Below are 24,588 nucleotides of genomic sequence, written 5' to 3'. Positions count from 1 at the left end.
GCAAGAGGGGGGCCTTGTGCAAACTCTTGCTTTGACCTCGTGCGAGCTCCCGCCCCACCCTCGTGCAAGCCCTGCCCCGCCCTGCCCTCGTGCAAGCTCCAGCCCCGCCCTCGTGCGAGCTTCTGCCCCACCCTCGTGCGAGCTCTCTCCTGCTCCACCCATCTGCCCCCTTTATTCAGTTGCCATCTATCCCTTCAGCTGCCCTTCCCCCTCCTTCCCCCCGCCCCGATTTCTCCATTTCCTTCCATCCCTCTATTCAGTTCTCTGGAAGATCCTCCCTCCCCTTCACCCCTTCCCTTCTCCACCCCTTCATCCGTGTCCTCCTGTGCTCTGCCCTTCTGCCCTCCCCTGGGTTCCTTTCCGGGGTGGAAAATACCTACCTAGCCCCCTCCGCATCCCTCTGCCGGCCTGGCTCTGCCTATCTCTCCAGCCCCCTCCCTGTCCATCTGTCTCGCCCCACCACACCTCCTCCTGCCCGGCTGCCTCTCTCAGCCCATCCCCAGACACACCCAGCCCAGCTCCCTCTCCTTCCCCTCCGGTCTCTGTTCTCTCCCCGCGTCCCTTGGCACCTGCCTGTCCTCATCCCTCTGTTCCTTCCTCTTTCTCTTCCCATGCCCCCCAGCGTCCTCTCCTCCTGTCCCCCGGCTGCCCCTACCTCCCCGCAGCTTCCCAGCTGCGTCCGTCCCTGCCCTTCCCCTTTCTCCCCGCTCCCCGGCCAGCTCCCTCCCGGCTCCGGCTCCGGCTCCAGCTCCGGCTCCTCCGCGCAGCTGCTGCAGTGCTAAAGATTTCCAATGTGTGTTGTTCCGTCCCGCCTCCCTGCGCGTCCCTCCCTCCCCAAATCCCTCCCCCTCCATCTGCAGGAAAGGGGCAGACCCGCCTCCCACCCTTCCCCTCCCCGCCCCCCACCCCCAGCCTCCCGCTTTTCCCCATCACCCGCCCCCCCCCCGCCCTTCTCGGCGTGGTGGGGGGAGCGGGGGCTGCGAGGCGACCCGATCCTGCCGTGCGCCCTGGCCTCTCCGCCCGGCTCCGGGGAGGCGCGTCCCCTTTGCGCTCCGCCTCCCCCTCCTCCTTCGCTCCAGCCCAGCCCCGGCTCTGCGGGCCGGGAGAAGCCAAGGAAGGAGCCGCGGACGGCGGCGGATCGCCCCCCCCCCCACACACCCCTTCTTGATCCGGATCGCCGGGGAACCGAGCCGGGCCAAAGCCCTCCACCCCGCCTCTCCAAAGCGCACGGTCATCCGGGGCAGCCCCAGCTCAGGCGGGAGTCGGGGCCCAGCCAGCCCTTCGCCCAACCCCTCCTCCTCCCCCCCCCCCCCCCCCCGAGCCTTCCCTTTGCGGATCCAGCCCCGAGACCTGCTTTTGTTTGTGGATTTCTCCGATGGAGCCTGCAGGGGACCGGCCTGGTGGGGCCCCTTGAACGCCCCCCCTCCCCGCCCCCGCTCCGAGCAGGGCGCACGGAGCCCTCTGGATCCATCCGGCATCCCTGGGGGGCGGGGGAGGGGGAGAGAGAAAAAAATCCAGGATGGCGCCTCCCCTAGGCTGAGCGAGCCCCGCTGCTCCCCGAAAAGGTAGGTGCGGATCCCCCCTTCGCCAGCGGATTTGGGGTGGGGGCTTCTGGGGCTGGGTTTTTTCGGGGGGGGGGAGAGGAGGTTTGGCGATGTGATGCCAAGGCTGGGGGTTGGTAATGTGCGGGGGGGGGAATGGGGGTATGAGACCCTGCCAGGGCTGGGCTGTGTGTGTGTTGGTGGGTTGGTGGGGGGGGGGGTTGGGGGGATCATTCCAAGAATGGGGGGGTTCGGTGGGATCGTGCCAGGGATGGGGGGGAGGGGGAGTTGTGTGTGTGTGTGGTGGGGAAAAGGGAGGGGGGAGTTGTATTGTGTTATACCAGCACTTGGATTTGGAAAGGCGATAGGGATTTTTTTTGATGGGGGGGGGGCAAGGAGGGGGCATTGTCTGGCATCTCTGCCAGGCTCCGATTCTCCTCCGCTGCCGGGGCTGGGTGGCGTTGCCAGACGCTGGGGTGGCACCTGGTTACAAAGATGGTGTGTGTGTGTGTGTGTGTGTGTGTGAGAGCTCCTTGCCAGCTCTCGGGGAAGCTGGTTCTTAGACAGACCCCCCCCCCCCAACCAGCGCAGGGTGGGATCTTTGCTGGGCTGCTGTCCATGGTGCTGAGCTTCAGAGAGCTTCTCTGGGGAGTGCATCAGCCTGGAGATGGAGAGAGGCATTTCCTCACCTGGTGCATGGGATCGGGGGGGGGGGGGGGGGGAAGTGGGGGGAAGCTTCTCAGATAAATAACAGGGCAGAGCTGGCCCACAGATCCCTCTCGATCTGGTGCATTTGCCTCTCCCATCGGAGCCCTGCAGAGTCCTATGGAAAATCATTGCACCCAGGAAGCTGCAGCGCCAGCCCATCGAGACCTGGAAAACCTTGTCAAGGCTTTGGATTTGATCTGACGGCCCCCACCCCACCCCACTTCCCTCCACAGCCCCTCGGGTGGGGGTGTCGGTCACCCTCTTGCTAGCTGGGCGGAATAGGGTGCTTTCCACACACACCAGACGCGCATCCCCGTGGAATCCAGTCGCACCTGGCCCCTGGTGCCCAGATGCAGCTTGTTGCTAGACTGGCTTGTTTCTGGCTCCTGCCCCAAGGTTGCTGGCTGATGCTTCTGGAGCTGGGGCTGCAGGGTGGATCGGAAGCTGGGGAGCACTTTCTGTTTGTTTAAAACCTGCAGCTGGCTCTCATCTATCCACACACACACAAACACACAGAGCCACGCACACACACACGGACACACACTGACAGTCACACACTGACACACACACACAGTGACCTGCACACTGGCCCACATTCACGCACACACACACTGATGCATTGCCATGCTTCCACTGACATTCACACACACACACACGGACACACATTGACAGTCACACACTCACACACACACACACACACACAGTGACCTGCACACTGGCCCACATTCATGCACACACACACTGATGCATTGCCATGCTTCCACTGACATTCACACACACACACACGGACACACATTGACAGTCACACACTGACACACACACACACAGTGACCTGCACACTGGCCCACATTCACGCACACACACACTGATGCGTTGCCGTGCTTCCACTGACATTCACACACACACACACACGGACACACATTGACAGTCACACACTGACACACACACAGTGACCTGCACACTGGCCCACATTCACGCACACACACACTGATGCGTTGCCGTGCTTCCACTGACACACGCATTCACACACACACGGACCCATGTTGACTTGCTCACACTGACACACACATTCACACACACAGACACATGATATGAAAACAATGATACCCACTGACACACATTCACATTCACACATAGACACACACACTGACACACATTCACACGCACACACACTGACACCCAGTCTGCTATAGACCCGGGCCTGCACTGACACACACACCAACACTGACACACACCCTCCCACACATACTGACTGGTGCACCTACGTACACTGGCATGCCCAATCTCTCTCGCACACACATTCCACTCCTCGGTGCATGTTCACCCCCCGGGACGGCAGTTCTCGTGCAAGGAGTGTCTCAGGCGGGGAGGGGCAGAGCCGCAGCTGGTGTAGATCACCACAGTCCCGCAACTTTAGAGGAATGACATTGATTTACACCAGTTGCTGAGCTGGCTCAGGCCTGGAGCTCTCGGACCAGCTCCAGACTGGGGGGGCCAGAAAGTGGCTTTGAAATGGTCTCTGTATAGTCGGGGCTGGTTTGTATTTTTTTTAATAACCAGGCCCCTTCGCTTGGCTAAATTTCCCCTCTGTTGCATGCAGGCTGCTGGGGAGATCTGGGGATGGGGGGGGAGGGCTGCGGTGCCCCATAGAGGTTACTCCTTCCCTCCTCCCCCTTGAAATATAGATGTGCATTTCATTCCTTGCCTTTCCTGCCAGTTGTCAGACCCCTGAGCCCTTCCCGTGTGTGTGGATGTGGGAGTCTGTGCGTGTCAGTGTTAGTTTGTTGGTGTGTGTCTGATTGTTAGTGTGTGTGTCAGTGTGTTTGTGTGTGTGTAATCATGTGTAGTCGTAAACGTTTGTTAGTGTGTTCTCATCAGTGTGGGTCGGTGTGTGTGTTTGTGTGTCAGTGTGTATCTGCGTGTGTTTGTTAGTGCTTGTGTATCTCTGTGTGTATGTTTGTGTGTATCAGTGTGTTTGTGTGTATGTCAGTTTGTCAGTGTTAGTATGTGGGTTTCAGTTTTTGTGTGTGTGTGTAATCATGTGTAGCTGTGAGTGTGTGTGTTTGTTACTGTGTGCATGTCAGTGTGGGTCAGTGTGTGTATTTGTGTGTGTGTCTGTGTGTTTGTTAGTTTGTACATATCAGTGTGTTTGTGTGTATCAGTGTGTGTAGCTGTGTGTGTGTTAGTGCTTGTATGTCAGTGTGTGTGTAGGTGTGTATCAGTGCGTGTGTATCTCTGGGTGTGTGCCATTGTGTATGTATCTCTGTGTGTGTAGCTCTGTGTGTGCTGTGTCATTCCCAGTGTGAGAGTGTGATGAGTGTGCGTTACCTGGGTAAAAAGCAGGAGGCCTGCAGGGCTGGCTCCCAGCTGGCGTGAGCTGGTGTGGAAGGAAGGGCGCTCCCAGCCATTGATCCCAGCGGAGGGTCTGGCCCAGTGGGGGCAGCCGTGGAGGGCCTCGGGGAAAGCAAAGAGCCTCATGTCTCACCGCCTGGGGTCTGCCCCTGCCCGGATCCCAGGGAATCCAGAGCCATGAGCAGCCCCGTTTGTGAGAGCAACAGGGCTGCGGGGCTGTGGCATGTTCAGGACATATGGCCTGCCCCTCACCTTGCTAGTCCTCTGGTCTCCTGCACCTCTCTCTTCCTTCCAGAGCCGTCTGCTCCTCCCAGCCCCTCCCTGGCATCTAGCTAGCTAGGTCTCCAAGCATCCGTTCATCCATCCGTCTGTCCATTCATCCTCATCATCCATCCATCCATCCATCCATCTTCCTACACCCCATCCATCCATCCTCATCCTCCATCCATCCATCCAGCCTCCTTGTTCAACCATGCATCCATCCATCCATCCTCTGTCCCCATCCATCCATCCTCACACACTCACTCTCTCAATCCATCCATCCTTTTCCCCCCTACATCCCATCCCTCCATCCATCCCCATACGCACCCCTTTCTCTATCATCTGCATACACCCCCTCACTATCTCCATACACCCCCCCCCCATTCCCATATACAACCCCTTTTTCTCTGTCCCCATTATGCATCCCCTGTTTCTAGCCCCATACACCCCCACTGCCCCATACACCCCATCTATACCTCCATACACCCCCACTGCCCCATACATCCCCACTCCTCCATCTCTATCCCCATACTCCCCACCTCTACCCCCATATACCCATCTCTATCCCCATACACCCCCCTCTATCCCCATACACCCCCACTGTCCCATACACCCCTCTATCCCCACACACCCCCACTGCCCCATCTCTACCCCATATACCCCATCTCTATCCCCATACACCCCCACTGCCCCATACACCCCTCTACCCCCATAAACCCCATCTCTATCTCCATACACCCCTTCTATCCCCATACACCCCCATTGCCCCCATATACCCCATCTCTACCCCATAACCCCACTGACCCCATACACCCCCACTGCCCCATACACCCCCCTCTGTCTCTCTCTATCCCCACACCCACTCCCAATCCTTATACACACCATCTCTCTTGCTGTCCCCATGCACACATCTTGGTCTATGCCTCCAGCCTTCTTTCTTTCTTTCTTTCTTTCTTTCTTTCTTTCTTTCTTTCTTTCTTTCTTTCTTTTCCTGCCACTTAATTCTGTGGCGGGGTGGCGGGCAGGGGGACGGGGCAGCGGGAGGCACAGAGGAGGGATGGAGTCCATGCTGCAGCCTCGTGTCTCTAGCAAGGTGTGCCCTGCAAACGCTCCTCGGCACATCCTGGCTCTACATGGGCAGCCGTTGCTGAGCTGGCGGGTACATGCCGGGAGCAGCGGAGCCACGTCATGGGCACTGGCTGGAAGCATGTGGTGTCATTAGAGGTTCAGGTAATGCAGGGAATTAATCACAGGCAGGGCAGGGCAGCTTCTCTAACCAGGGTCACAGAGGGAGGTGCACTGGGGCAGCGGCAGAGCCGTGCTGGCAGTGTGATGGGGTGCACTGGGGCAGTGGCAGGGCCGTGCTGGCAGTGTGGTGGGGTGCACTGGGGCAGCGGCAGAGGTGCACTGGCAATGTGATGGGGTGCACTGGGGCAGTGGCAGGGCCGTGCTGGCAGTGTGGTGGGGTGCACTGGGGCAGTGGCAGGGCTGTGCTGGCAGTGTGGAGGGGTGCACTGGAAGGGCTGTACTGGCAGGGGGTGGGGTGCACTGGAAGGGCTGTGCTGGCAGTGTGATGGGGTGCACTGGGGCAGCGGCAGAGGTGCACTGGCAGTGTGATGGGGTGCACTGGGGCAGTGGCAGGACTGTACTGGCAGTGTGGTGGGGTGCACTGCGGCAGCGGCAGGGCCGTGCTGGCAGTGTGATGGGGTGCACTGGGGCAGTGGCAGAGGTGCACTGGCAGTGTGATGGGGTGCACTGGGGCAGCGGCAGAGGTGCACTGGCAATGTGATGGGGTACACTGGGGCAGTGGCAGGACTGTACTGGCAGTGTGGTGGGGTGCACTGCGGCAGCGGCAGGGCTGTGCTGGCAGTGTGGTGGGGTGCACTGGGGCAGCAGCAAAGGTGCACTGGCAGTGTGGTGGGGTGCACTGGAAGGGCTGCGCTGGCAGTGTGATGGGGTGCACTGGGGCAGTGGCAGAGGTGCACTGGCAGTGTGATGGGGTGCACTGGGGCAGTGGCAGGGCCGTGCTGGCAGTGTGGTGGGGTGCACTGGGGCAGTGGCAGAGGTGCACTGGCAGTGTGATGGGGTACACTGGAAGGGCTGTGCTGGCAGTGTGATGGGGTGCACTGGGGCAGTGGCAGAGGTGCACTGGCAGTGTGATGGGGTGCACTGGGGCAGTGGCAGGGCCGTGCTGGCAGTGTGGTGGGGTGCACTGGGGCAGTGGCAGAGGTGCACTGGCAGTGTGATGGGGTGCACTGGGGCAGTGGCAGAGGTGCACTGGCAGTGTGGTGGGGTGCACTGCGGCAGCGGCAGGGCTGTGCTGGCCGTGTGGTGGGGTGCACTGGGGCAGCGGCAGAGGTGCACTGGCAGTGTGGTGGGGTGCACTGCGGCAGCGGCAGGGCTGTGCTGGCAGTGTGGTGGGGTGCACTGGGGCAGCGGCAAAGGTGCACTGGCAGTGTGGAGGGGTGCACTGGAAGGGCTGCGCTGGCAGTGTGATGGGGTGCACTGGGGCAGTGGCAGAGGTGCACTGGCAGTGTGATGGGGTGCACTGGGGCAGTGGCAGGGCCGTGCTGGCAGTGTGGTGGGGTGCACTGGGGCAGTGGCAGGGCTGTGCTGGCAGTGTGATGGGGTGCACTGGGGCAGTGGCAGAGGTGCACTGGCAGTGTGATGGGGTACACTGGAAGGGCTGTGCTGGCAGTGTGATGGGGTGCACTGGGGCAGTGGCAGGGCCGTGCTGGCAGTGTGGTGGGGTGCACTGGGGCAGTGGCAGAGGTGCACTGGCAGTGTGATGGGGTACACTGGAAGGGCTGTGCTGGCAGTGTGATGGGGTGCACTGGGGCAGTGGCAGAGGTGCACTGGCAGTGTGATGGGGTACACTGGAAGGGCTGTGCTGGCAGTGTGATGGGGTGCACTGGGGCAGTGGCAGAGGTGCACTGGCAGTGTGATGGGGTACACTGGGGCAGTGGCAGGGCCGTACTGGCAGTGTGATGGGGTGCACTGGGGCAGTGGCAGAGGTGCACTGGCAGTGTGATGGGGTACACTGGAAGGGCTGTGCTGGCAGTGTGATGGGGTGCACTGGGGCAGTGGAAGAGGTGCACTGGCAGTGTGATGGGGTACACTGGGGCAGTGGCAGGGCCGTACTGGCAGTGTGATGGGGTGCACTGGGGCAGCGGCAGAGGTGCACTGGCAGTGTGATGGAGATGCTCCAGCTTTGGCAGGGCTGCACTGGCCCAGTAGTAGAAGCTGATCCCAGTGAACGAGCCCTTCTGTGCACTCAGGAGACGGCATTTGGACGAAATAGATTGGAGCAAACTTTTGGGAGTGAACATACCTGGAGTGTGCCTGTCCCCCCCTCCCCCGGCCCCATGACAGGCTGATTACCTCCAGGCCTGGGCAGTGTGGGGGCAAACTCACCAATGGGCTCAGCTGCAGGGGGACCCTGAATAATCCATGCCCATGACGGGGCGCCACGGGAAAGAAGCAGATGCCATGTGGCAAAGGGTGACATACCTGGTGCCAGGCGCTGGCACTGAGCTCCCTGCATAGTGTGGCATCAGTTTCACATGCCAGGGTTCAGAGCCTCCCCGCCCCACAAAAAACCCCATAGGCCCTGCAATACCCCTGCTTCCCTCTTTCATCCCGGCCTGGCTCCTCCGCCCAGCACGTAGGTCATTGAAAGGGTCCGTCTTCTGCCCACGATGGGGATTTATTTAATTGGATTCAACAACACTCAGCCGCCACTTAGGGGTGGTTTTTTGTTGTTGTCTTCTTTCACAAGCGAGACCAGGGGAAGGAGCTTGTCAGAGGGACGGGGGTGGGGGGAGGGAGGAAGTGCATTTGGAAAATGGTCGCCCAAAGCTCGAGGGCAGGTTAAAAGGGTGTCAAAGCGCCCGGGGCAGCCCATTGTCGGTCCTGTCGCTGCTCGAACACAGAGGGCATCAGGGAGGCGAGGTCCAGGGCGCGGGACAGTTGGTCTCTTCCGCAGGTGTCCGGCAGAAAGGCTGGCGAAGCGTGCCAGGACTTTCCCCACTCAGATGGCGGAGCCCCGGTGAAGGGGCAGGGGCGGATGTGGGGCGGGACAGAGGGTGGCCACTAAGGGGCCGCTCTGGAGGTAGCTAAAGATCACCGCTGGTGGGAGTCTTGGCCATGATTTCCCCTGGAGAAGAGCACGGAGGTGGGGCTCAGGTGATGGGGCAGTGGGCTGGGTGCTAAGCTGGGATTTAGCTTTGTCGGTGACTCCCTGTGTGGCAAGGGGCACATTGCTTAGCCTTCAGTTCTCCGGCGGCACGAGAGCCTTGCTCCGCACCCCGGGGTGTGTGAGGGGTGATTGTGAGGTGCTCAGATGTTATGGTAATAGGCAATGTGGCAGTACCATGGGTAGATTGCACCACCTGGCCCGGTTAGTAGGTGTAATGTGGTAGCATAGTGACTCCACCTGCGGTCACGGCCCCCCTTGTGCCAGACCCTGCACAGCCCCCGACTGAGATCAGAGCCCCCCTTGTGTCGGGAGCTGCCCAGACCCTGGCTGAGATCAGGGCCCCGTCATTCCGGGCACTGTGCAGACTCAATGTGAGAGACAGCCCCTCCTAGAAAGAGCTTCCAGTCTAAATAGAATTATTATCCCCATTGATGGAGAAACCGAGGCAAAGAGAGGGGGAGACGCTTGCCCACGGTCACCCAGGAGGGTCTGCCCCATAGACAGGAATTGAACCCAGGCCTTCCCAGCACCCTGACACAGGGCCGTGGTGCTACTTCACCAGGTACACGACCACCAGTGGATGGGCCTGTCCTGAGCCAGGCTTGTTCTTGGCAGACACTGGGGCATCTGGTTGGCTGGTGATTCCTTCTGGGTTGATGGCGGGTGGGCTGCTGTGCATATTCCCCGTGTGTTACCCTAGAGGAGCTGGGGCTCGATCCTGAAAACACTTACACACCTGAGTAGCTTTCCTCACCTGAGCCACCCCATGGGGCTCAGCGGAACTCCTCGCTGGAGGAAAGTCACCTTCTGGGTTTGTTGAACAGGACAGGTTTGTAGCTGGCTTTGTGCTTCAGGCCTTCACTTAGGATGCAGGAACTGTGGGTTCAGTTCCCGGCAGTGCTGGTGGGACCATGTCTGGATTTTTTTCCAAAGTGCCCTTCCTGATGCTTATGACCAGGGTTTCCATAAAGTAGAGCACCCAGAGCACCGAGATCTTCTGAAAACCTGACGGCTTGCTTCAATGCCGAAATAGGAGATGAGCTCTTTAGAAGGGCAGGCCCCTTAAAAAAACAAAACAAAACCCTCTGTGCCTCAGTTTCCCGCTATACTATGGGAAGAATGATCACTTGTCTTTTTAGATTGTAAACTTTTCAGGGCAGGGACTTTCACTGTGTCTGTTCAGTGCCTGGTGAAAAGGGGGCCCTGATCGCGGTTGGGGTCTGTGCAGCGCCTGGCACAATGGGGCCCTGATCTGGGTTGGGGTCACTATATACGGCAATAATAATAAATCTGTTGTATAAATAATTCCTGGCAAGTGCCTCGCTTGGCTATTTAATTTTGTTTTAAGAGGAATTGGGTTGGGTTCCTCTGAGTTTTATGCTGACATAACACGAATTGGCCACATCCCCAGAGAGTGTAAATCAATGTAATTCCATTAAATGGAGCGATGCCAGTTTAGACCAGCTGAGGACCCGGCCAACGGAGTCTTTAAAACCAGACTTAGGGGGAGGAGGGGGGCGGGAAATAGAGCAGATTGGAAGACTGTCATCAGAATAATTTTCCCACAAAAAACCCGCCCTTTTCACAAAACCAACATTTTCCATGGGGAAAATCCAGTTTTGGTGAAAAAATTTAATTTGCCGTGGGGAAAATTAAGACACTGCTCCCCCATCCCCGTCCCTGTCTCCCCGGCCCTCCCCCGGCTCTTGTCTATTTCACGGTCAGGGGAAAGTGAAATTGACAAAAGAAGGGTGGGGGCTGCGGAGGGTCAGCACCCTGATTCTCGGCCTCTCAAACCCTGCAGCTGGGGTGGGTAAAGTGGTCTGGTTCGGCTCCTGCTGTGGAAAGGTTCTTGCCAATTTCCCTATCTCCCAGCCAAACCCTTCCTGGCTGGTTCGCCTGGTTTTTCTTGACATTCCTGCCTGTGACAAAATTGGCCTTTTCCTGGGACTCCGTGTTTTGTTCCAAACGGTGCCACTTTTCGCAGGGATTTTTCCGGTTGTCCCGTCAGCTCTAGCGGGGAACGTTACCAAGGAAGAAGAAATGAATCCTGCTAATAATAATAACAGGAGGAAACCGCCCCCCCCCCAAATGTTTTGCCCGGCAGCCGCTCCTCGCTCCCCCGCCATCTGATAAGGAACGCGCCTCTCAAGAGCCGTGTGTGTTTCAGGAGTGAAGGGTGGTTATCGGGGGAACAGAACCCAAGCAAACCGATCCGTCGCTATTCATATCAGCGAGCTGGCACTGCTTCTGTGCGGGGACCTTGCTTGAGACACCCCTGATAACGCTACAAAACCCAGGGAGATAGGATGAAAGCTACTTGAGGGGCACATTTACCTTGCATGAGAGCTCTCCACTTTGCAGTGATTATTTCCTGCTTAATGTTTCTTGTTTTAAGCGCGGCCTGATGTTGCTGCATGTCTCTTGTTCCCCTTTTTGGAGCATGGGCTCTTAATTGAGTTAACTCATAGGCTGATGTGTAGCTGAAGGGCTCTCGGCGAAGGCTCCTTTGTAGTCAGGGCTTGGCAGGAAAGGCTGTCGGTCCCCTAGCAGACACGGTGGATCGCTGGCGGGGAGAGAGGGAGGGGGCATCTAAACCCAACAGATTGCGAAGGAACAGGTGCACCAGCGAACAGCTCGGGTTGGAGCTGGTGGAGTTGGCCTCACCGGTGCAAACTGCCGCGCTGGCTGGAGGGGAACAGGGGCCAGATTACACCCTGGGGCAAACCCAGAGTGTCCCCGTTGATTTCAAGGGTGTCTGAGTCAGCTTCGGCTTTCAACGGCACACAGGGGTGAGTCCCCCACTTTAAAACCAAAGGCGTGTGTCTGGAACTCAGCTCAGCGAGCCTCTCCCCATCTGCCAAGGTAGGGCAGGAAGGTCCCAGTTTAGTCTGCAGCAGGGAAGATTTAGGATGGATATTGGGAGAAACTTGCTAAATCTCAGGATAGTGGAGCCCTGGGACAGATGACCCCGGGCAGTTGTGAGATCCTCTTCGTGGGAGGTGTTTAAGGACAGGCTGGACAAACCCCTCTCTGGGGTGGTCTAGGGATACTTTATCCTGCCTCAGTGCAGGGGAGGACCCTGCAGGTCCCTTCCAGCCCGACATTTCTATGATTCTGTTATTCCAACCTGGGTCAAAATAGCACCAAAGTCACGTCCGCAATCCCAATTCCCCTATAAAGGTCAACCAAAGTCACTGCATCTTCACTGCTATTTTAACCTGAGTTAAGGACCTGCCTTTTATTGGCAGTGGAGACACACCCTTGGCTGCGGAGTGAAAGACAGGGCCTGCCCCAAAGAGTCTAGATAGACAGTGGTGGGAAACTGAGGCACAGATGTTCACGGCAGAGGTGAGAATAGAACCTGGGTCTCCAGACTCCCTTAGCTACTAGACCATGCTAAAAAGTTGGTCAACTGATAACATGGTGACTAGCTGGAGGGATTATATGGCTATAGAAATGGGCCGTATACCAGTTTGACAAAGGGAAGGTGTGACAGGTTTGGTCACAGAGACCCCCTTGGGACTGTCACCTGATGTGCTGAAATTACCTCTGAGCCCATTTTCCCTGCCATCTTGGGACATCAGAACCCTGCCTTGTTGAGCCAGACACACTAGCCTGCTGCAACCCAGACCCAGGGTCTGAACCATGGCCCCAAAGCTGCAGATTTAACTGAAAACAGTTCAGCAAGTTACCTATCTCCAGGACCCAGACACCCAGTTCCCAATGGGATCCAAATCCATTTTACTCTGTATGAAGCTTATATAGGGTAAACTCATAAATTTTCCACCCTTTATAACACTGATAGAGAGAGATGCCCAGCTGTTTGCTCCCCCAGGTATTAATCACTTACTCTGGGTTTATTAATAAACAAAAGTGATTTTATTAAGTATAAAAAGTAGGATTTAAGTGGTTTCAAGAAATAACAGACAGAACAAAGTAAGTCACCAAGCAAAATAAAACAAAAACACACAAGTCTAAGCCTAATACATTGAGAAACTGATTACAGGTAATATCTCACCCTCAGAGATGATCCAATAAGTTTCTTTCACAGACTAGACTCCTTCCTAATCTGGGCCCAATCCTTTCCCCTGGGACAGTCCTTGTTAGTTCCAGTAGACACCTTAGGTGGTAAGCAGGGATTTTCTCATGACTGGGACCCCCTTTGTTCTGTTCCACCCCCTTTTATAGCTTTGGCAAAGGCGGGAATCCTTTGTCTCTCTGGGTCCCCGCTCCTCCTTCTAAATGGAAAAGTACCAGGTTTAAGATGCATTTCAGTATCAGGTGACATGGTCACATGTCCTGTGAGACCCCAGCTTCCATTCTTCCTGGGCTGGCCCGCACGTACCCAGGAAGGTTGGCAAGTAAACAGAGCCGTGTACAGGTCACTGATTCAGAAGCACCCTTAAAGGCTTCCACTTAATATGGTCACATCAGTGATACAAGTTTATATCGTATTCTCCTAACTCCAGACGTAGAAATAATACATGCAACAAATCAGATGACCACACTCAGTAGATTATAAGCTTTGTAATGATACCTTACAAGAGACCTTGTGCATGAAGCATATTCCAGTTACATCATATTCACACTCATAAGCATACTTCCATAAAACCTGTGGAGTGCAACGTCACAGAAGGTCAAAAGGGTGACTTGATCCCGGTCTATAGGTACCTGGATGGGGAAGCGAAAACTGATCATGGATTCTCCAGTCTAGCAGGCAAAGGTCTAACAAGATCCCCTGGCTGGAAGCTGAAGCAGGACAAATTCAGACTGGAAATAAGTTGCAAAGTTTTAACAATGAGAGGAAATTAACCACTGGAGCAACTCAAGGAGGGTCAGGGTGGTGGATTCTCCATCCCTGGCAGGCTTTATGTCAAGACAGGATGTTTTCGTAAAAAATCTGCTCAGTTCAAACAGGAAATAATTTGTGGACATTCACTGGCCTGTTCTCTGCAGGACATCTGGCTAGTTGAGCACAGTGGATCCTTCTGGCCTCGGAATCCATGAATCTATGAACACACCCTATGATGGTAAAGTGGTTACAGGAGTGAGATTGCTGCCACTAGGGGCTGATTGCTATCCCCTCATTGTCCCCTGGTGCTCCCCGTCTGTCTGTCTGGATCCATCTGCTGTCCCTTGGCTCACCCGTCAATTGTAAGATCTCTGGGGCACACTCTGTGTTTGTACAGCTCCTAGCACCCGATCCGTGACCGGGGCTGCTAGGCGCTATGTGGGAACATAGGACTGGAAGAGACTGCCTGGGTCTTGGAGCCCAGTCCCTGCTATCACAGTCGGCCTGATGAAATCATCCCGTTCATAAATGGATCAAGGCTATAACAGGGTTCAAAAAAGGAACTAGATAAGTTCATGAAGGATAGTGGCTATTAGCCAGGATGGGCAGGGACGGTGTCCCTAGCCTCTGTTTGCCAGAAGCTGGGAATGGGCAACAGGGGATGGATCGCTTGATGATTCCCTGTTCTGTTCTTTCCCTCTGGGGCACCTGGCATTGGCCACGGTCGGAAGACAGGACACCAGGCTAGATGGACCTTTGGTCTGACCCAGTCTGGCCATTCTTAAGCTTTACATTCCCCCCACTCCTCGCGGCTGCCTGTTCTAGAACTTCCCTCCCCCGATAGTTAGACCCCGTCCTCTCCAGCCTCCACTGAACCCTGACTGGTTTATCCCCAGTTGTTCTTGTGCCAGCATCATCCCTGAACCCCAATAGCTCTTCTCCCTGCCTGGTGTCTCCCCTCCGGATGTGTTTCAGATCCCAGACTGTGTTTGAGGCAGGGCAAGCCCAGATCGTTCAGTCTCCTTTCTAAGATCAGTTCTCCAGTCCCCGGATCATCCGAGCAGCCCTGGGCTGCCCCTCCTCCTGTTGGAATTCATCTTCCTTGGGGACGGGTGCCCCGAACTGGGCACAGGATTCCATCGTGCGAAGACCCAAATGCTCCTCTTGAGAGCTGGCTGACGTTTCTCCAGAAGGCAAAATGTGGGTCGGTCAAAATCAAACTCTCCGGTGGGAAAAGGTCAATTTTGACTAAGCTGCAGGTGGAGGTGAGGGTATAGATGTGACTTTAATTTGCGCCATGGAGGTTACAAAATGATCCGTGTCTTATCTTCAGGAGGATCTGGCATTGGGGGAAGCTATCGTGAGTCTGCTGTTTAGATGCCCTTTTGTTTGTAGTGGAGGCAAAGCCTAAACGTTTCTGCTTTTCCATTGGGAAGCCAGACTGGAGAAACCTAGCCTGGAATCGACTCACTTCAACATGCGGCTTCAGACAGGGGAAATCTGGTTTGGAAATGTTGCCACAAATTGGTATCTCCATGTAAAATGTCAGCCACAGCAGAGACCTATTATTATTATTAATCCTGTTTGTCATGGTAGCACCTTGGAGCCCCAGTCATGGAGCAGCCCCCATTGTGTTGGGCGCTGTACATTTGTATTGCTGTTAGGTGTATTATGGTAGCACCTCGGAGCCCCAGTCATGGAGCAGCCCCCATTGTGCCGGGCGCTGTGCATTTGTATTGCTATTAGGTGTATTACGGTAGCACCTCGGCGCCCCAGTCATGGAGCAGCCCCCATTGTGTCGGGCGCTGTGCATTTGTATTGCTATTAAGTGAATTACGAGAGCACCTCAGCACCCCAGTCATGGAGCAACTCCCATTGTGTCGGGCGCTGTACATTTGTATTGCTATTAGGTATATTACGGTAGCACTTAGGCACCCCAGTCATGGAGCAGACCTCATTGTGTCAGGCGCTGTACATTTGTATGGCTATTAGGTGTATTACGGTAGCACCTCGGAACCCCAGACATGGACCAGCCCCCATCGTGCCAGGTGCTGTATGTTTTTATTGCTATTAGGCTGCTTTTGGACTCACTGTTTGATAATGAAAAATGTCCAACTGTCGCCATCAAAATGTTGACTTTTTTTTGTTTCCAAATTAAGGTTTTTCAGGACTTTTCATGCGGTAAAAATGTTTCAGTTTGTTTTGACTTTTCGGTCCCAATTCGGAAGGAAAATGACTGTCAGCATTTAGGACGTTCCCAGAGGGTGGACATTTCATTTTCTGACTGTATACACTCCTACGCAAACCCTACCAATGATCATAGCCTGGCCAGGCAGACAAACACACAGAGAATCCCTCAGTTTCACCTAACGCATTCCATCCATAGATCTCCAAGCGCTTTCCATTGGAGGCCAGTCTCATTATCTCCACTTTACAAAGGGGGAAACTGAGTCACAGAGAGGGGAAGGTCAGCGGCCGAGCCAGAAATAAAACACAGGTCTCTTGAATCCTGTACGCTGCCCACTAGCTCACACGGCCGCTCTAAAGCTGCCGGCGTTCCAGCAAAGCTTTTCCTCTCCGCTGGCATCTCTCCAGATCCTGCTCGCCTCGCAACCTCGGGAGATCTTTTATCCAGGGCAGGAAATAGCAGACTTCCCGGGCAGTGATGCTAGCACAATGCAGCAGATTGGGTTTCCATTCGGTTGCATTTTTCAGGGGCCCAGGGAACCGTTTATGGGCCAGGAATAAAGTGAGATTCGCTTCCTTTGCTTTATTTCCATCATCAGGGACTGAAAATCAAATCAGGAGGCTGGACTGTGGTTCTGACCTGGAACTGGCTCGCTGGGATGTTAACCCCAAATAATACCTGTGAAAATCTCAAAGAAGGATGGGGCTTGTGTGTAAGTCCTGGAAACCAGGACTCCTGGGTTCCATTCCCAGCTCAGGAAGGGGAATAGCGTCTAGGGGGTTAAGGCAGAAGCACTGGGAATTAGGATTACTAGGTTCTGTCCCTAGGTCTGCAAGGGGAGTGGGGTCTAGTGGTTAGAGCAGGGGCCGTGGGCGTCAGGATGCCTAGGCTCTTTTCCTAGCTGTGGGAGGTCAATGGGGTCTAGTGATTAGAGCAGGAAACTGGAGGAGCAGGACTCCTGGGTTCTATTTAGAGAGCTGGGAGAGAGCAGGGTCTAGTGACTAGAGCAGGGGCGGTGGGAGTCAGGACTCCTGGGTCCTATCCCCAGCTCTGCCATTGTATGACGGGGTGCAAGTCCCTTGCCCTCTCAGTGACCCCGTCTCTGCAATGGGGCTAAGGCTGTTCCAGGTGGGATATCTGCAGCAGGGGGCTAGGCAGGCCTTGCCAGATGAGGCCGATGCCTGTTTGTTAACTCTTTCCCAACCGGAAGCTCTGCAGCTCCTGGCCAGTGCTCCAAGCATCCAGCGGAAAGGAAAGTCTGGACGAGGAAGCGTGTCACTGGGGATTTATGAATGATGATTATTATTATGCGTGTCCAATCAGGGAGGAGAAAGGAGCCCAGGTGGCTTGAGTGATCAATCACTCCCTCAGATCTCACTTCCACTAGTGTATCTCCATTGCCTCCTGATTGATGCCAGGGTGAGAGGGGAATCAACCCCATTGACTCCAGTGGGGCTACGGCCCATTCACACCCGCTGGGGATCTCGCCCCATTGATTCCAGTGGAGCTACGGCCCATTCACACCCGCTGGGGATCTGGCCCCATTGACTCCAGTGGAGCTACGGCCCATTCACACCCGCTGGGGATCTGGCCCCATTGACTCCAGTGGGGCTACGGCCCATTCACACCCGCTGGGGATCTGGCCCCATTGACTCCAGTGGAGCTACGGCCCATTCATACCCGCTGGGGATCTGGCCCCATTGACTCGGCTGGAGCTACGGCCCATTCACACCCGCTGGGGATCTGGCCCCATTGACTCCAGTGGAGCTACAGCCCATTCATAACAGCTGGGGATCTGGCCCCATTGACTCGGATGGAGCTACGGCCCATTCACACCCGCTGGGGACCTGGCCCCATTGACTCCAGTGGAGTGACACTGATTTATACCAGCTGTGGATCTGGCCCCTAGACTCCAACAAAGCTACAGTGGGTGGGAGCGGGGCCAGCCGCGGAGTCACATTCCCCCTCCCCCACCCCTAAAGCCCTGTGCCCCCCACTCGATGGCTGCGGCCGCATGGTGAGCCGAGGGTATCCCGGCCACCTCTGTCCCCTCCTGAGCTGTGGCCAGCAGCAAGCCCGAGGGGTCGAAAACCAACCTTGCACCAGGATCATTAGGAGCTTGAAACAGAAACGCGAGCCAAGCCGGGGCAGGGGACCCATAAATCCCCCTGCAGAAACCAGCTTCTTCCTCAGCCCGGCCTGTGCTTCCATCCTCCCAGCACCGCTGAGCGCTGTGATGGAGCCAGCTGCCCCCTCCACCTGGCCCGGGAGACGTCTTCCTGCCAGGGCCAGGGGCAGCAGGACCAGAACCGACCCTCCACCCTTCCCCAAGCTTCGAGCTCACCCGAGCAGAACCGGTCGGGGAATTTCCCGGTGAATCGACTGCCATCGAAAATCCTGGTGCGTCTAAGTGGAAAGTCTTTGCAACAGGGGGTCGGATTGGAGGGCTGTCCCGAGTCGGTGGGGAGGCGAAGAGTTGAGATCTTCAAAACGCTGCCTCGGGACATTTTGGAAATGAAAAACCCCAGCTCGAAAGGACATTTTGGTTCCAGACGTAAGCGATTCGGGCTGGAAACCAAGATGACAAGAAGGGAAAAGGTCCAAATCCAAAGAAAATGTTTTGAAAAACGGCGATCCAACCATTTTGATTGACGGGAATCGAAACCTTCGGGGGCGGATTTTGGTTTTGTTTTTTCCATTTGTGAAAATTTTGGAGATTTCGACGCTTCGGGCAGGGCCCTTGTGCCGGGGTTGGGGACCCTGCCCAGGGTGGTAGATCTCACGGGTCCAGTCCCATCCCCAAAGCATTACTCAGAGCCCAGCCCAGGGCGGGAGCAACGGAGGCGATCGAGCAGCAGGGGAAGCGCTGGCTTTGCTTGCGCCCCTCTTTGGTACCGCTACCGTGACAGAAGTGTCGGGGCGAAATGGAGGCCGGGGGGGGCCCAGGCTGCAGGGTCACCTGGCCGTCTGGTCCTGCTGCAAGCTGGAGAGATCAGGGCGCGAGTCTCCTTCCTCCCCCCGCCCTCCCCGCCAAGGAGGGAGCTGGCGGCTGCGGGGAGGGGATCAAGCAATGCGGACTCAGTCCCTTGCCCGCCCCGTGCCCGGCACTCGGGGGAGGCACAGCGGGGTCAGCCAGAGTGCCCCTGCCCACAGCCGGCTGCCCCTCAAACAAAGGGGATTTTCTGCTCCATTTCCTGGCTCACAGACGGACGTTGGCGCTCGTCCACTGGCTCTGCGCCCGCCTCCTCCCCTCCCTGGCTTTGCCGGAGCACCCAGAAGCCATCCTCTACAACCCAGCGCGGGGCTGGGGGGCCAGGCATGGGAGCAAGGCTGCCGTGCCTGGGGCAACCCTTCTCTGCGCAAAACTCTGGGGGTTGATGTACCCCAGGTTAGGCCGGGCTGTGCCCGCTGGACATCGGGCACCAGGGCCCTGCCACGAATGACAACCTGACAGGGGGGCTCCACCCGCCGTGCGGCCTGGGATCTCCCCCTGGCGGGCTGGGGCTGTTCCTCCCCCTTTTGCAGCACTTGCGGTGCCGATATAGTAGCCTTGCAATGAGCCTCTCCCAGCACCGGCCCATGCCGGCTTCACGCTTCAGGCATCCACCCGCCCTGACTGTGTCTCCCCCGACCTGCTGTCTGGGTGACCCGTGCATCATGCAGGGATCTTTTATAACCCTGGCCACCCCCATGCAACCACCAGCAGCTTGGCGCTGGGTGGGCAGGTACACTGGACTTTCCACTCGGGACCAGGGCCTTTCTGGGCTGCCCAGTTCTCTCCTGACCCCCTCTGACAGCTGGGCAGAATGGCAGAGTCAGGACTCCTGGGTTCTATCCCCAGCTCAGGGGTGAGGGGAGTGGGGTTTAGTGGTTAGAAGCGGGTGGGCTGGCAGTCAGGCCTCCTGGGTTCTATCCCCAGCACTGGGTGAGGAGTGGGGTCCAGTGGTTTGAGCAGGGGGGATTCAGAGCCGGGCCTTCTGGTTGTCTTTCCTAGCTCTGCGTGACCTTGGGCAAGTGTCTCTACCCCCATCCACTCCGTGCCTCAGTTTCCCCATCTGTAAAGTAGGGCTAATAATCTCGCTCTGTCTTTGTACAGAGCTTTGGCGGCTAGCCAGGCACGGTCCCAAGGAGCACTCGTGCTGCCCAGAGAACAGGCTTTCAGGCATCTGTCCGTCGAGCAGGGCCTAGGAGTCAGAACTCCTGGGTTCAATTCCAAGTTCTGCCACTGACCCACTGGGTGACCATGGTCCTGCCATTTCCCCCTTGGAGGTAAGAAATTGGCTTTCTCCTTCAGGGCATTGCAAGTGGCCTCACTGATTGGGGATTTGGCCCTTAATTCTTTGAGAGCCTCGGCGTCGAGGCGCAGGACGGCCCGTGCCACGCAAAGGTCCATTTGAAGACGAAGAGTAGGGCGTTGTCATTATTCATTTAAATAGACAGGGCTCTCCAGAGCATGGGCCGCATCCCCAGCTGTGAAATCGGGCATAGCTCCACTGGACTCAATGAGGCCAGATCTCAGCTGGTGTGAATCCGATGATGCCACTGGCCATCAGTGGAGGGTTTGGGCCTGAGTTTCTGGCTTCCAAGGGATGGGTCCTTGCACACCTGGGAAGAGCCAGTGACCTGAATGGGCAGCTCCCCATGCAGAGTTGCTCTTGTGTGTCAGCGGGCAGGGGCAGGCTGGTTGTTTTGAAATCTGCTTCCTCTACGTGGAGACCTTCCCTTGGCTGCAACAGGACCAGAGGGGAGCATGAAAGGTGAAATTTTGCCCCCCAGGGCAGAGGGAATCCCTCTGGAGCCCAGTCAAACAGCAGGTTAGTCCCAAAGCTGGGGCTAGAGCCCGGCTGGCCTGATTTATTGCACCTTGCTCCAACCACTAGACCCCACTCCCTTCCTAGAGCTGGGATTAGATCCTGGGAGCCCTGACACCTGCCCACCCTGCTCTAACCAATAGATATCTCTCCTCTCCCAGAGCTGGGGATAGAACCCGGGAGTCCTGACTCCTAGCCCCCCCCCTGCTCTAACCACTAGGCCCCTCTTCCTGCCCAGATCTGAGGAGCGAACCCAGGAGTCCTGGCTCCCAGGCTGCCCTGCTCTAACCACTAGACCTCGCTCTTCTCCCAGAGCTGGGAATAGATCCCTGGAGTCCTGACTCCCAATCCCTTACCCATTACTAGACACCAGGTAATAATAATTAATGAAGGCAGTGAGGTCAGATGGTGCTTTTTTAGCCCCCCCCCCCCCATCCCCACTTGCATTGCATTGCATTTCTCCGCTTGTTTTGATATTTCTGTTTGTCAAACCGTGTTTATATTAAAACGACGGCTCATTAAAATTCCCTTTTCCTGCTTGGAGATTTTTATTATTATTTATTTTTTAATTGGATTCCTGCCTCATGCTGCCCTTTAAAAAAATTGTGTTTATACAAAGAAGCAAAGTGAGTTGAGTTTGTTTTCCAGAGGTTTAACCTTTGTCCAATTATTATTTATTATGAATCGTTATTTATTATGACCACGTCATAATTAATAACATTTGGGTAGATTTTCATTTCCGTGAGTATTTTCCTGGCTTGTTGGGTCACTTGGTTTTGGGTTGTGTTTCTTTGAGTTCCTGAAATAAATAGGTAAATCGATAGATGGATAGATAGAGGTATGTGAATGGAGATAGGTAGATGGGTGTGTATGGGGAAGGATGGAGGGGTGTGTATGGGGATGGACGGATGGGTGGATGGATAGAGGAGTGTGTATGGGGATGGATGGATGGAGGGATGGAGGGGTGTGTAGTGGGATGGAGGGGTGTGTATTGGGATGGATGGACAGATGAATAGAGGGATGTGTATGGGGATGGATGAACCGGTGTGTATGGGGATGGATGAAGGGATGGAGGGGGGTGTATGGGGATGGATGGATGGATAGAGGTGTGTATAAGGATGGATGGATGGGTGGATGGATAGAAGGGTGTGCATGGAGATGGATGGATAGAGGGGTGTGTATGGGGATGGACAGATAGAGGCATGTGTATGAGGACAAATGGATGGATAGAGGTGAGTATGAGGATGGAGGGGTGTGTATAGGGATGGATGGATGAACTGGTGTGTATAGGGATGGATGGACGGATGAATAGAGGGATGTGTATAGGGATGGATGGACGGATGAATAGAGGGATGTGTATGGGGACGGATGGGTGGCTAGATGGGCATGCATGGGGATGGACAGATAATTTTAAGACATCTTTTATTCGTGGCAACATAAGATCACTGCTTGGATAGTCTTTGCCTGGCTTCCAGATGCAGGGTGTCGTGAAAGGCTCTTACAGTGAGCATGTGGGTCAGGCCTTCAGCTGGTGTAAATCAGCAATGCCTTCCATGGGAGCTGCCCCCATTTTCACCAGCTGGGGACTGGGTTCCGGTGCCTTTCGGCAGTTGAGGGTTGAGTAAGGGGTGTACACCCAGGAGAAGAGGAAGAGAGACGGGGGGAGTCTGAGAGCTGGTTCCACTGTTTCTCTGCCAGTGTAAATCAGGAGTCGCTCCGCAGCCGACACACTGGTGCAAATCTGGTGTGACTGAGCTGCAAACAAAGACCCCCGGTTTGTGCGTCGCACGGGGGCCCCGGGCGCTCACGTACTGCAGCCCACCGTGGGTGTGAAGCGCTCCCATTCGGATCCAGTGGTGTCGCACGTCCAGTTTGCGCTGGTGTGAAGGGCGGCACGCGGCGCTCCCCAACCAGCGTGGCTAACTGGTCCCACCCCAGGCGAATTGGTGCTCGCTACTCAGCCCCCCATCAACATGTCCACTCAGCCGCGGCCTCGGGGCGTCTCCTTGGCCCAGAGAGCAAGACTTCACTTTCCTGCTCCCACCCTGGGAGAGCTGGCTGGGAGGGAGGCAGTGTGGCCCAGTGGGGAGAGCCCTGGGCTGGGACTTTGAGTCCCAGCTCTGCCTGCTGGGTGACCTTGGACAAGTCACCCCTCTCGGTGCCTCAGTTTCCCCATCTGTCAAATGGGGATAATGCTCCTGACCCCATTTCGTCCCCAGCTCTCCGTCTCCCACCTGCCCACTCCTTTCCTTTCTGAGGATGGCCAAGAGATCAAAGCAGTGACCAGATAAACGAGGACAGGGGCAGTGTCCTGAGTGAATCCTGACCCTCGGCAGTGGGGGTAGAAAGATGCCATTGGTGACTGCCTTCAGGGCGTAGGGGTGAATCCCTTAAAATGGGGGTGGGCCTATCGCATGGCAACATACCGAATGGTTCCTGCTCCTTTTGGTGGATTATTATTAGCTAGCACCTAGAGGCCCTTGCCAGCTCAGGGAGTGGCCCCCCGACAGGCCAGGTGCAGCATAGGCCCCTGCCCAGAGAGCTCACAGTCTATGGAGACAGAGGACAGGAGGAGAAACTGAGGCACAGAGCAGGGCAGTGACTTGCCCCAAGTCACCCGGCAGCTCAGTGGCAGAGCCAGGACTGGGACCCAGGCGTCCTGAAGCCCAGCCCTCTGGTCATGCCACGTGCGCAGGGCTCAGCTCTCCTACTGCCTGCCCTCTGCGCCGGCTGAGCAGTCCCCCCCACCTTGTGAGTCGGGTGGCCTTGGAAGTCGTTGGAGGTGTGCGGAGGGCGTCCGGCTGTGATGCCAGCCCCGTGAGTCACTCCGGCCTGGGGCTGTGTGTTTATGGAGCTCGCAGCCTACTCGGAGAGCCCGGCCGGCATCTGGGCTGCCCATTCTCTTTGCAAAACCTGGTTTGCTTGTTTTCTCTACGCGGCTCTCGGCTACGGGGACACCGGCAGGCGGTGGAGAGAGGGGAGCCGAGGCAAGCCCTGGCTGCACGCTTGGGGGAAGCGAGGCCTGTTCTATGCAGCCAGACCTGGGACGTCCTGATTGGTCCGGAGCCAGAAGGAGCTGGGGGAAGGATGGCCTAGTGGTGAGGGAGCCAGTTGGGTGACTGGGATCCTGGGTGAAGGCAGGCAGGACGAGTGGCAGGAGCTTGGGAGCTGGGAACCGGAGCTGGGGGTCACCGCTGGTGTCAAGGTCAGCAATACCAGGTACCAGGTCAGTGTTGGGGGGGCCCCGGGAATCGATCGGGAATCAGGCTCCTAGTCAGACCTGAGGTCAATGCCGGGAGCTCAGAAGCAGGGTGGTCACAGCAGCGAGCTGGAGACCCCCATTGCTACCTGGACGCTTCCTGGTAGGCCCCTTATATAGGATCAAGGAGCCAATCGGGGATTGCCAATACAACTGTCAGTCAGATCACTCAAGGCGGAACTTCCTGTGGCGTGCCGCCTCTGAGGAGGGCGGGGAGCAGGGTGGTGTTGGCGGTCCTGCGTTCAAGTCCCACCAATCCTTACACTTCGACCTGGATCCCTCAAGAGAGCTAGGCGTCTCCTCCCCAAGGGGCTGATTCCCATGGGAGTTAGGCACCTAAATACCTTTGAGGAGCCGGGCCTCTGAAATGGGGATAATTGCCTGAATTGGGCCCCTGCCTGACCTCCCGGGGGTATTATGGGGATAAATACCTTAAAAGCTTGTGAGGCACTTGGATATTACAGTCGTAGGCTCA

General features: G+C 56.4%; 1 protein-coding gene across 3 annotated transcripts in view; it reads left to right on the top strand.

Annotated features, from left to right (window-relative positions):
- Nucleotides 1-965: 965 nt before the first annotated feature.
- Nucleotides 966-24,588, top strand: part of LOC102931110 (leucine-rich repeat and fibronectin type III domain-containing protein 1) — a 53,521-nt gene continuing 29,898 nt past the window's right edge. For 2 of the 3 annotated variants that reach the window (XM_043534774.1, XM_037884680.2), the window contains exon 1: nucleotides 966-1,565. The gene's annotated coding sequence lies outside the window, so the exon portion shown is untranslated. Of the gene's footprint in view, nucleotides 1,566-20,135; nucleotides 20,858-24,588 lie in introns of those variants that run through there. The other variant, XM_043534773.1, reaches the window with a different exon arrangement.

The sequence above is a fragment of the Chelonia mydas genome, chromosome 23 (assembly GCF_015237465.2).
Source record: "Chelonia mydas isolate rCheMyd1 chromosome 23, rCheMyd1.pri.v2, whole genome shotgun sequence".
In the NCBI taxonomy this organism is placed as follows: Eukaryota; Metazoa; Chordata; order Testudines; family Cheloniidae; genus Chelonia; species Chelonia mydas.
Note: the sequence above shows the minus strand (reverse complement) of the source record. Positions and strands in the feature narration are given on the sequence as shown.